Here is a 12352-nt window from a genome sequence, read left to right on the forward strand (position 1 = left end):
GTCTCCTGTATTTGCAGGCAGATTCTTTACCAAGAGCCACCGGGGAAGCCCTAACAGTGCTTTATTTACTTATTTTTGGCTGTGCTGGGTCCTTGTTGCGGCACACAGGCTTCCTGTAGTTGCAAAGAGGGGCTCCTCGCTAGTTGCAGCCCATGGGCTTCTCATTGCAGCAGCCTCTCCTGTCTTGGAGCACAGGCTCTAGGCACACAAGCTTCAGCTGTTGCAGCATGAGCGCTCTAGAGCGTGGGTTCCGTAGTTGTAGCTCACCAGCTTCGTTGCTCTGCGGCTTGTGGAATCCTCCGTCACCAGGGATTGAACCTGGGTCCCTGCATTGGCAAACAGATTCCTAGCCACTGGGCAGAGAAGTCCCTCAGGCAGGGATTTAAAGGAACTCTGAGACTAATCAGTCTTTAGGTAGAAGGGATGTCTTAAAGGTCATTTAGGTCACTTTCTCACCCTACACAGAAAGGAATTCAGTGACAGACAAAGTGATAGGTAGTGGATCTATTTAGGGAGAAACATACTGCACAGTGTATGGGCATCTCAGAAGAGGCCCTGAAATAAAGTGTGGTTAGTTTTTACGGAGAAGGCAATGGCACCCCACTCCAGTACTCTTGCCTGGAAAATCCCACGGACGGAGGAGCCTGGTAAGCTACAGTCCATGGGGTCGCTAAGAGTTGGACGTGACTGAGCGACTTCACTTTCACGCACTGGAGAAGGAAATGGCAACCCATTCCAGTATTCTTGCCTGGAGAATCCCAGGGACGGGAGCCTGGTGGGGTGCCGTCTATGGGGTCGCACAGAGTCAGACACGACTGACATGACTTAGCAGCAGTTTTTATGGGCTGGGTAATTTCATAGGCTAATGACTGGGAGGATTATTTCAACTATTTCAGGGAAGGGGCAGGGATTTCCAGAAATTAGGCCGCTGCCCTCTTTTTTGGCCTTTGATGGTTAGTCTCAGAACTGTCATGGTGGGTGTGTCATTTAAATGCTAATATATTACAAAGGCTTCCCTGGTGGCTCTGGCGGTAAACAGTCTGCCCGCAATGCGGGAGATCAGGGTTCAATCCCTGGGTTGGTAAGATTCCCCTGGAGAAGGAAATGGCAACCCACTCCAGTATTCTCACCTGGAAAACCCCATGGATGGAGGAGCCTGGCAGGCTACAGTCTGTAGGGTCGCAAAGAGTTGTACACAACCGAGGGACTTCATTTCATATTACAAAGAGTGTATCATGGGGCTCAAGGGCTTCCCAGGTGGTGCTCAGTCAATTCAGTCGCTCAGTCATGTCCGACTTTTTTTGGACCCCAAGGACTGCAGCACCCCAGGCTTCCCTATCCATCACCAACTCCCAGAGCTTGCTCAAACTCACGTCCATCGAGTCGGTGATGCCATCCTGTTGTAGCCACACGTTCTGGGAAACAAACTCACTCAGAAGGACAATGCAGATAGTGGAGTGCAGTTTATTATACCAGCAGGCCCAAGGAAGAGTCTCCTCTTAGCCAAGAAGCCCGACCAGTTTTTATGAAAACTTTATATACCCTAAGCGTACATGCCCAAACCCACCTCCCCAAATTCCCTGAAACTAGTCTGAACAAAGGAGAAGAAAAAAAAAGATACAATCAAAGTTAACCCGTGATTCATATGCCTTAAGCCTAGGTAGTTAACAGTGGACAGTTATCAATAGGCCTGTGGTCATACCCCAATAAGCATAATAGAATGTATGATTCTATTCAGTTACACAGATAATTAGGGTATTCTTTTAGGCGATGGAGAGCCTTGGGGCTCTTTCTTCCGGGGGTCTGGTTTTCCAGTTGGTGTGTCGTTTCCATCAATATTGTGCATAAAGCTCATAGTCCACAGTCCAGCCCAAGATGGAGTCCTGCTTTCTAGATAGAACCTGTTCTGTTTCCTCCTTCACTCCAACCATCTCATCCTCTGTCAACCCCTTCTCCTGCCTTCAATCTTTCCCAAGTGGTGCTAGCAGTGAAGAATCTGCCTGCCAATGAGGAGACACAAGAGATGCAAGTTCCATCCCTGGGTCAGGAAGATCCCCTGGAGTAGGAAATGGCGCCCCACTCCAGAATTCTTGCCTGGGAAATTCCATGAACAGAGGAGCCTGGGGAACTACAGTCCATGAGGCCACAAAGAGTCGGAGATGACTGAGTGACTGGGCACTGTCTATCTGTCTGTAACGGGGCTCAAGTTTCACTGGAAGGCGAATTTTCCATCTTGGACCTTGTGGGTTCTAATCAGTTTTTGTCAGGGCCGTTGTCTATATCATTCTTTTAAAGGTTGTTCCTTGTCCCCTTCCCTCCTGTTTTATTTCAGATAGTCTTCATATTGTTACCCTAAAACTGGGTTTGCCTCTTGGTATCACACCAATAGACAGCAAAGCCAATGATCAGGAGAAGGAAGAATTTATTATCACTAGCAGTAAGTAAGGAGAGCCCCGGGGGTTTTTCCCAAAGCAGCATCTCCCTGAAAAGCAAAGTTGGGGGACTTTTGGACTTCCCTGGTGGCTCAGATGGTAAAGCGTCCACCTGCAATGCAGGAAACCCGGGTTCAATTCCTGGGTCAGGAGGATCCCCTGGAGAAGGAAATGGCAACCCACTCCAGTACTCTTGCCTGGAAAATCCCATAGACAGAGGATCCTGGTAGAATACAGTCCATGGGGTTGCAAAGAGTCAGACACGACTGAGCGACATAACTTTTAAGCTAAAAGTACACATATATTCAGGAAGGGGCTTGAGGAGAGAACTTAGCATAGAATTGGGGCAAAGACTGACAGAGTGCAAACTTTAGTTGATTGAAGTCAAAAGGGTCAGCAACAGCATTCCACCTCTGTGGAGGTATTAGCTCCACACAGGACTTATTATTATGTATATCCCTTGAGGAGGAACTAGGACTATGCTCTTTCATTGTACTACTGTTTGCCTTTTCTCTGTTAGTGCATTCCTTTGTTCCTTAAGATCGTTAGTTACTGAGACCTGTTCAAGGGTAAGCATAGCTCCAGGCGTAGGTCACAAAATGTCTTAGGCCAAAATGACTTCTCTTACAACAAGAAAGCCATTAATTGTTCTCTTTCTCCAGAGATTCCCCTAACTTATCTGCTTACAAAATGGCACAGATTCACATGCCCCCGATTAATCTCACTCCTCTGGATAACCCCTTGTTTATGATTTTACCAAGAACTGAACCAGGCGCTGGAGAAACTCTCTCTCTAAGGGGTAGACAGATCTCAGTTAAAACCCAGTTCCCCAATCTAACTATCTGTCCTTCGTCAGCTCACATTTCTCTGAAATTTTCTCCATTCAGAAGGCAGTTATGATGGTGGCAATATTGTCCTTTTTCTATTCTAACTACCTAACAACATGACTTTCCCTAGGACAGGGAAGCCTGGCATGCTGCAGTCCATGGGGTCGCAAAGAATCAGATACAGCTGAGCAACTGAACAACAACAATGGCAAAATAAGAATTAAATAATATAATAGATGTACTATGCTTGCTTAGCAGAGGGCCTGGTACATTTTAAGAACTGCACTGGTAGTTATTTTCATCAGTCTTATTTTCACTCTAAGAATGCATTTGCAACCCCATACTCATGTCAGTTAATCTACAACAAAGGAGGCAAGAATAAATTTTGGAGAAAAGACAACCTCTTCAATAAATGGTATAGAGAAAACTGGACAGCTACACATAAAAGAAAGAGATTAGAACATTTCCTCACACCATATTCAAAAATAAACTCAAAATGGATTAAAGACCTAAACATTAGACCTAGAAGAGAACATAGGCAGGACATGTCTCCTAAGGCAAGAGAAATAAAAACAAAAATAAACAAATGGGACCTAACTACACTTAAAAGCCTTTGCATGGCAAAGTAAAAGACAATCTACCGACCAAGAGAAAATACTTGCGGATGATATGCTTAATAAGGGGTTAATATCCAAAATATATAAAGGGCTCATGTAACTTAATATCAATAAACAGCCCAGTTTTATTTATTTTTTTTGCCGCTCTGGGTAGCATGAGGGTTTAGTTGCCCCCACACATTGAGTCTTAGCTGCTCCACCAGGGACCGAACCCATGTCCCCTGCTTTGGAAGGCAGATTCTTAACCACTGGACCAGGAAAGTCCCTATGTTTTAAATTTATTTTTAATTGGAGGATAGTTGCTTTAAAATGTTGTGTTGGTTTCTGCCCTACAACAATGTGAATCAGCCATGGGTATATATACATCCCCTTCCCTCTTGAACCTCCTTCCCTAACCCACCATCCCACCCCTCTTGGTTGTAACAGAGCACCAGGTTGAATTTCCTACAACCAGGTTTTAAAACAGCCCAGATAGACAGCCTTCCAAAGAAGACATACACATGGCTAATAAGCACATGAGAAGATGCTCAACATCACTAAGTATTAGAGAAATGCAAATCAAAATCACAATGAGATCACCTCACACCTGTCATAATGATTATTATCATAATGTCTATAAACAGTAACTGTTGGCAAAGAAGTGCAGGGAAGAGAACCCTGGTACGCTGTTGGTGGTAATGTAAATTGGTGCAGCCAGTATGGAAGTTCCTCAAAAAATGAAAAGTAGAACTACCATATAATCCAACAATTCCACTCTGTAGTGTTTAGCCAAAAAAACAAAAAAACACTAATTTGAAAAGATAACATGCATCCCTATTGGGATATTTTCACAGTAGCATTATTTACAACAGCTAACATATGGAAGCAGTCTAAGCATCAACAAACAGGTGAGTGGATAAAGCAGATGTGACTGATACACACACACAGGAGAAATACGAAATTAAATTAAATTAAACCATGAAAAAGAATGAAATTATGCCATTTGCAACATTTTGGTGGACACAGAGAGTATTAAGCTTAATGAAATAACTTAGACAGAAAGACAAATACTGTATGTTATCCTTCTATTGTTGTTCAGTTGTTCAGTCGTGTCTGACTCTTTGCAACCCCAGGGACTGCAGCATAACAGGCTTCCCTGTCCTTCACTATCTACCGGAGCTTGCTCAAACTCATGTCCATTGAGTTGGTGATGCCATCCAACCATCTCATCCTCTGTCGTCCCCTTCTCCTGCCTTCAATCTTTCCCAGCATCAGGATCTATTCCAATGAGTCAGCTTTTCACACCAGGTGGCCAAATTATTGGAGCTTCAGCGTCAGCATCCGTCCTTCCAGTGAATATTCCAGATTGATTTCCTTTAGAGTTGACAGTTTGATCTCATTATATATGGAATCTGAAAAAACAAATGTATGTAACAAAATATAAGGGCTTCCCTGGTGACTCAGCTGATAAAGAATCCACCTGCAATGCAGGAGACCCCGGTTCAGTTCCTGGGTTGGGAAGATCCCCTGGAGAAGGGACGGGCTGCCCACTTCAGGAGGGCTGGGCCCACTCTTGGGCTTCCCTGGTGGCTCAGATGGTGAAGAATCTGCCTGCAATGTGCAAGACCTGGGTTTCTTCCCTAGGTTGGGAACATCCTCTGGAAGGGGGCATGGCAACCCACTCTGGTATTCTTACCTAGAATCTCCACGGACAGAGGAGCCTGGCAGGCTGCAGTCCATGGGGTCACAAAGAGTTAGATACGACTGAGCGACTAAGCACATGTAACAAGACAGACTCACAGATATGGAAAACAAACTAGTAGATACTAGTAGGGAGAGGGAAGAAGGTCAAGATAAGGGGAATGGGATTAAGAGATGCAAATTATTATGTATAAAATAGATAAACAATAAAGATATATTGTGTAGCACAGGTAAATTAGCCATTTTCTTATAATAACCTTAAATGGAATATAATCTATAAAAATATTCAATCACTATGCTGTACGTCTAAAACTAATATAGTATTGTATATCAACTATACTTCAATTTTAAAACTGCATTTGCAAGTATAATATTTATTAATATTATAGAATTTTAACAAGTAATATTAATGTTATAAATACTAAGTAATTTATAGTCAATTTACAGCAAACTAAAACCCACAAGCCTCTTATTTTTTAATAATATTTATTTTAATTTATTTATTTGACTGCACCAGGTCTTAGTTACAGCATGTGGGATCGAGTTCCCTGACCAGGGATCAAACCCAGACCTCCTGCACTGGAAGCATGGAGCCTTAGCCACTGGGCCACCAGGGAAGTCCCAGCCTTTTATTTTTGCTTGAACTACTATTAAACCAAATCTCTCGCATACTATCTTTCTACAGTTGTGGGGTTTTGTCCACCCTGTGCAGCATGCAGGGATCTTAGTTCCCCAACCAGGGATCAAACCTGTGGCCAGTGCATTGGGAGCTCAGAGTCTGAAGCATTGGACCACCAGGGAAGTCCCTAATCAATTTCCTAAAAATATGTAAATTCATTTATTTGGTTACATCAGGTCTTACTTGCAGCATGTGGGATCGAGTTCCCTAACCAGGGATGAATCTAGTCCCCTGACCTGGGCCTCCTGCATTGGGAGCCCAGAGTCCTGCCACTGGACCACCAGGGAAGTCCCCCTGTGCAATGTTAACCACAGTACATTTGCATTTATCACTACTCAATTTTATATTTTTTGTTTTGAAAATGAATTAATATACAGAAAAGTATACATGTAGTAATGTTAATGATAAAGTAAATACAAATAATGTGCATTCCAGTTATTTCTATATAAAATATTTATGTATATATTTACAAAGCATAAAGGGGCTCTCCTGGTGGCTCATGGTAAAGAGTTCACCTGAAAGGCAGGAGACTGCCTGGCATGCAGGAGACGTGGGTTCTATCCCTGGGACACGAAGATCCCCTGGAGAAGAAAATGGCAACCCACTCCAGTATTTATGCTTAGGAAATCCCATGAACAGAGGAAGCCGGCAGGCTACAGTCCATGGGGTCGAAAGAGTTGGACATGACAGCAGCTGCACCATCACAAAGCATACAAGTAAATTTGGAGTGTACAAATAATTGTTTTAATTATGTATTTTTTTTTGGCTGTGGTAAGTCTTCGTTGCTGCTCACGGGATTTCTCTGGTTGTGGCGGGCATGGGGTACTCTCTAGTTTTCGTGTGCAGCCTGCCCACTGTGGCGGCTTCTCTTGTCGTGTAGCTCAGGCCCTAGCAGTTGTGGCACACGGACACAGCAGTTATGTCTCTTGGGTTCTACAGCTCGGGCTCAGTAGTAGTGCTGCATGGGCTTAAATTGCTCTGCAGCACATGGCATCTCCCCAGACCAGGGATCGAAACCATGTCCCCTGAATTGGCAGGCAAATTCTCATCCACTGTACCACCAGTTCAGTTCAGTTCAGTCGCTCAGTCGTGTCCAACTCTTTGCAGTCCCGTGAACCGCAGCACGCCAGGCCTCCCTGTCCATCACCAGCTCCCGGAGTTTACTCAAACTCATGTCCATCGAGGCAGTGATGCCATCCAACCATCTCGTCCTCTGTCGTCCCCTTCTCCTCCTGCCCCCAATCCCTCCCAGCATCAGGGTCTTTTCCAATGAGTCAACTCTTCGCATGAGGTGGCCAAAGTACTGGAGTTTCAACTTCAGCATCAGTCCTTCTAATGAACACCCAGGACTGATCTCCTTTAGGATGGACTGGTTGGATCTCCTTGCAGCCCAAGGGACTCTCAAGAGTCTCCTCCAACACCACAGTTCAAAAGCATCAATTCTTCGGCGCTCAGCTTTCTTCACAGTCCAACTCTCACATCTATACATGACCTGTGGAAAAACCATAGCCTTGACTAGACGGACCTTTGTTGGCAAAGTAATGTCTCTCTTTTTTAATATGCTGTATAGGTTGGGCATAACTTTCCTCCCAAGGAGTACGTGTCTTTTAATTTCATGGCTGCAATCACCATCTGCAGTGATTTTGGAGCCCAGAAAAATAAAGTCAGCCACTGTTTCCTCTGTTTCCCCATCTATTTGCCACGAATTGATGGGACCGGATACCATGATCTTAGTTTTCTGAATGTTAAGCTTTAAGCCAACTTTTTCACTCTCCTCTCACTTTCATCAAGAGGCTCTTTAGTTCTTCTTCAATTTCTGCCATAAGGGTGGTGTCATCTGCATATCTGAGGTTATTGATATTTCTCCTGGCAATCTTGATTCCAGCTTGTGCTTCCTCCAGCCCAGCATTTCTCATGATATACTCTGCATATAAGTTAAATAAGCAGGGTGACAATATACAGCCTTGATGTACTCCTTTCCTTATTTGGAACCAGTCTGTTCTTCCATGTCCAGTTCTAACTGTTGCTTCCCGACCTGCATACAGGTTTCTCAAGAGGCAGGTCAGGTGGTCTGGTATGCCCATCTCTTTCAGAATTTTCCACAGTTTATTGTGATCCACACAGTCAAAGGCTTTGGCATAGTCAATAAAGCAGAAATAGATGTTTTTCTGGAACTCTCTTGCTTTTTCGATGATCCAGCGGATGTTGGCAATTTGATCTCTGGTTCCTCTGCCTTTTCTAAAACCTGCTTGAACATCTGGAAGTTCACGGTTCACGTATTGCTGAAGCCTGGCTTGGAGAATTTTGAGCATTACTTTACTAGCCTGTGAGATGAGTGCAATTGTGCGGTAGTTTGAGCATTCTTTGGCATTGCCTTTCTTTGGGATTGGAATGAAAACTGACCTTTTCCAGTCCTGTGGCCACTGTTGAGTTTTCCAAATTTGCTGGCATATTGAGTGCAACACTTTCACAGTATCATCTTTCAGGATTTTAAATAGCTCAACTGGAATTCCATCACCTCCACTCCCTTTGTTCATAGTGATGCTTCCTAAGGCCCACTTGACTTCTCATTCTAGGATGTCTGGCTCTAGGTGAGTGTGAGTGATCACACCATCATGATTATCTGGGTCATGAAGATCTTTTTTGTACAGTTCTTCTGTGTATTTTTGCCTCCTCTTCTTAATATCTTCTGCTTCTGTTAGGTCCATACCATTTCTGTCTTTTATTGTGCCCATCTTTGCTTGAAATGTTCCCTTGGTATCTCTAATTTTCTTGAAGAGCTCTCTAGTCTTTCCCATTCTATTGTTTTCCTCTATTTCTTTGCATGGATCTCTGAGGAAGGCTTTCTTATCTCTCCTGGCTATTCTTTGGAACTCTGCATTCTTTCCTTTTCTCCTTTGCTTTTCACTTCTCTTCTTTTGTCAGCTATTTGTAAGGCCTCCTCAGGCAACCATTTTGCCTTTTTGCATTTCTTTTTCTTGGGGATGGTCTTGATTCCTGTCTCCTGTACAATGTCACAAACGTCCATCCATAGTTCATCAGGCTCTCTATCATATCTAGCCCCTTAAATCTATTTCTCACTTCCACTGTATAGTCATAAGGGATTTTATTTAGGTCATACCTGAATGGTCTAGTGGTTTTCCCCACTTTCTTCAGTTTAAGTCTGAATTTGGCAATAAGGAGTTCATGATCTGAGCCACAGTCAGCTCCCAACCTTGTTTTTGCTGACTGTATAGAGCTTCTCCATCTTTGCCTGCAAAGAATATAATCAATCTGATTTCAGTGTTGACCACCTGGTGATGTCCATGTGTAGAGTCTTCTCTTGTGTTGTTGGAAGAGGGTGTTTGCTATGACCAGTGCGTTCTCTTGGCAAAACTCTATTAGCCTTTGCCCTGCTTCATTCTGTACTCCAAGGCCAAATTTGCCTGTTACTCCAGGTGTTTCTTGACTTCCTACTTTTCCATTCCAGTCCCTTGTAATGAAAAGGACATCTTTTTTGGGTGTTAGTTCTAGAAGGTCTTGTAGATCTTCAAAGAACCGTTCAACTTCAGCTTCTTCAGTGTCACCACCAGAGAAGTCCCAAATAATTTGATATTCACCAGGTTCTTTTTCCCATAAATTGATGAAATAAATAATAAATTTTAAAGTTTTGTTATCATTAACATTTGTTTTCTGTAGTCTTTTAAGAAAAAATAGATTTTGTAAACTTCAGATTGGTGAGTTTGTTTGCAAAGTGGAAAATTCTAGAAGGAAATATTAAATATAAATCTTGATTCTGTCATCCAGTATATTAGCAGGTGAACCTGAATCTGTATTATATGCCAGTGTCATAAGCATGCTGTCTCTCACCCAGTTCAAAAAGTTTTTTAAAAAATATGGAACAAAGACAGAGCTAAAAACAGAATCCTTAAGTGACGTCTTTCCAAGCTGGCAGAGTACACTGATAGCACTCTAGCTATTGATATTTCCAGAGGTTCCTGTTGAAAACTGCTGTGCTTCTGTCACATATTGATTGTATAGATGCCTTACTCTTTATAATTGATCTTGTTAATCATTTTGGTTTAATCTCTAGGAAGAGCAAGCCCAAATTTGCAATCCAAATTCACATATTGACATGCATCTCTCATTTCTTCTGACTTTATCCTGACTTAATCTGACTGTTATTCAATTTTCTCTTTGCCCTGCGATTTCCTTCCCCTTCTATCCTTTTCGGAATGTAGGGTTTTCTATACATACAAACATAATATAGTGATGCTGTGATGTGCTGTTCAGACTCCCCTTCAGAAGTGAAGGATGATTTCCCCAGCTGTTGGCCTCTTTGGGAACTGCTTCCGCCTGAGAGAATCACACAAAAGTGTGCCCCCTTCCCAAGATGGCGGCAGCTTAGTCATGTCCAACTCTTTCAGCCCTAGGGACTGTAGCCCACCAGGCTCCTCTGTCCATGGGATTTCCCAGGGAAGAATACTGGAGTGGGTTGCCATTTCTTTTTCCAGGGTATCTTTCCAACCCAGGGATGGAACCCAGGTCTCCTGCGTAGCAAGTGGATTCTATACCAACTGAACCACTCAGGAAGCTTCTTCCCATGGCAACCTATATCTACTCTAATTCCTGTACATCGTTCCTGGGTCACCTTGAAAGAAGTTTCAATAGAGTAGTGGAATAGGCAATAAAACCTGTATGGAGTAGGCTGAGGAGAGAATGTACACTGAGAAAATATAGACCATGACCACAGACAGTTCAAGAGAGATTTTGCTGAGAAGGACAGCGGAAAAAAGAAGCGGCAGCGGGAAGGGTCCTGGATGAAGGCAGAGTAGGCGTTTGGAAAGGATTGTTTGCTAATAGCAATGGTCCAGTAGAAAGAAATGCTGTATGAAAGAGGGGGTAGTTTCAGTACTATGTTCTTGAGGAGAGAGGAGATGGAACCCATAAGCTGAGGCTCAAAAGAGCAGAGACAACCACTATGAGTAGCAGGAAGTGTATGGTACCATTGGAACATTGGTGGGAAGATGATAAAAATTCAGTCTAACTTTTGTTCTCTGCAGTATGAGGTAAAGTCATTAGCCAAAAGTACAGAGGAAAAAGGAAAGTTTAGGAGATTGAAGAGTGGGGAGAAGTAGATGCAGAAACTGTACATGCTAGGGAAGTGTGTTAGGACTGGTGAGCAGGAACAAGTGCCTTCAAGACATGCTAGACATAAATTTGAAGAGAGACCAGTCAAGCTGGTGTGACTTTTACTCTAGCTCTTTGACTATAGAAAAACAGTAAGTGGTTAGTTGGATGTGACCATAGTTGGGATTTTCCTAAACAAATGGATGGAGAAAGCATCAAGGATATTAGGGTGGTATTTAAGGGAGTGGCACTTAATTCTGTGTTTCCCAGAGTTTTGGGGGGTTTTGTTTGTTTTTGCTAATATAAGCAAATATAAACATATATGCATATTGTTTTACTTTATTATTTTGCTTTTTTTTTTCTTTTTTACACAAAAGATAGCATACATTTTTTTCACCTGAAAATATGTCTTGGAGAATGCACTTCTCAAATGAATTGTTTCCTCATTCTTTTTTACAGTTGCATAATATTCTATTTGTAAGCTTCCCTGGTGGCTCAGATGGTAAAGAATCTGCTGCAATGCGGGGGACCTGGCTTTCATCCCTGGGTTGGGGCAGATTCCCTGGAGAAGGGAATGGCAACCCACTCCAGTATTCTTGGCTGGAGAATCCCATGGAAAGAGGAGTTTGGCAGGCTCCAGTCTATGGGGTGGCAAAGAATTTGATAGGACTGAGCAACTAACACTTTACACTTCTGGGGGCTCTTTATACAGTCCAGGAATTAGCCCTTCGTGTATGCTATGACTTGAATTTTCCCTTTACTTTGTCTTTTGACTTGTGTGATGTTTGTTTGGGGGGCTTTTTTCCTTTTGTTTTGCATTTTGTTTTTCTTTTTTGGCCGTGACACACAGCATGCAGGTTCTGTTACCAGACCAGGGATAGAAACTGCGCCCCCTGCAGTCGACTAATAGGGAAGTCCCTATTTGTTTTTGTCTTTACCACCCATAAGCTTGCTTGTTTTGTATTGTTTCTTCTTTCTTGGGCTCTAAATTTTGACTCAGAATGAGAG

The sequence above is a fragment of the Odocoileus virginianus genome, chromosome 5 (assembly GCF_023699985.2).
Source record: "Odocoileus virginianus isolate 20LAN1187 ecotype Illinois chromosome 5, Ovbor_1.2, whole genome shotgun sequence".
NCBI lineage: Eukaryota > Metazoa > Chordata > Mammalia > Artiodactyla > Cervidae > Odocoileus > Odocoileus virginianus.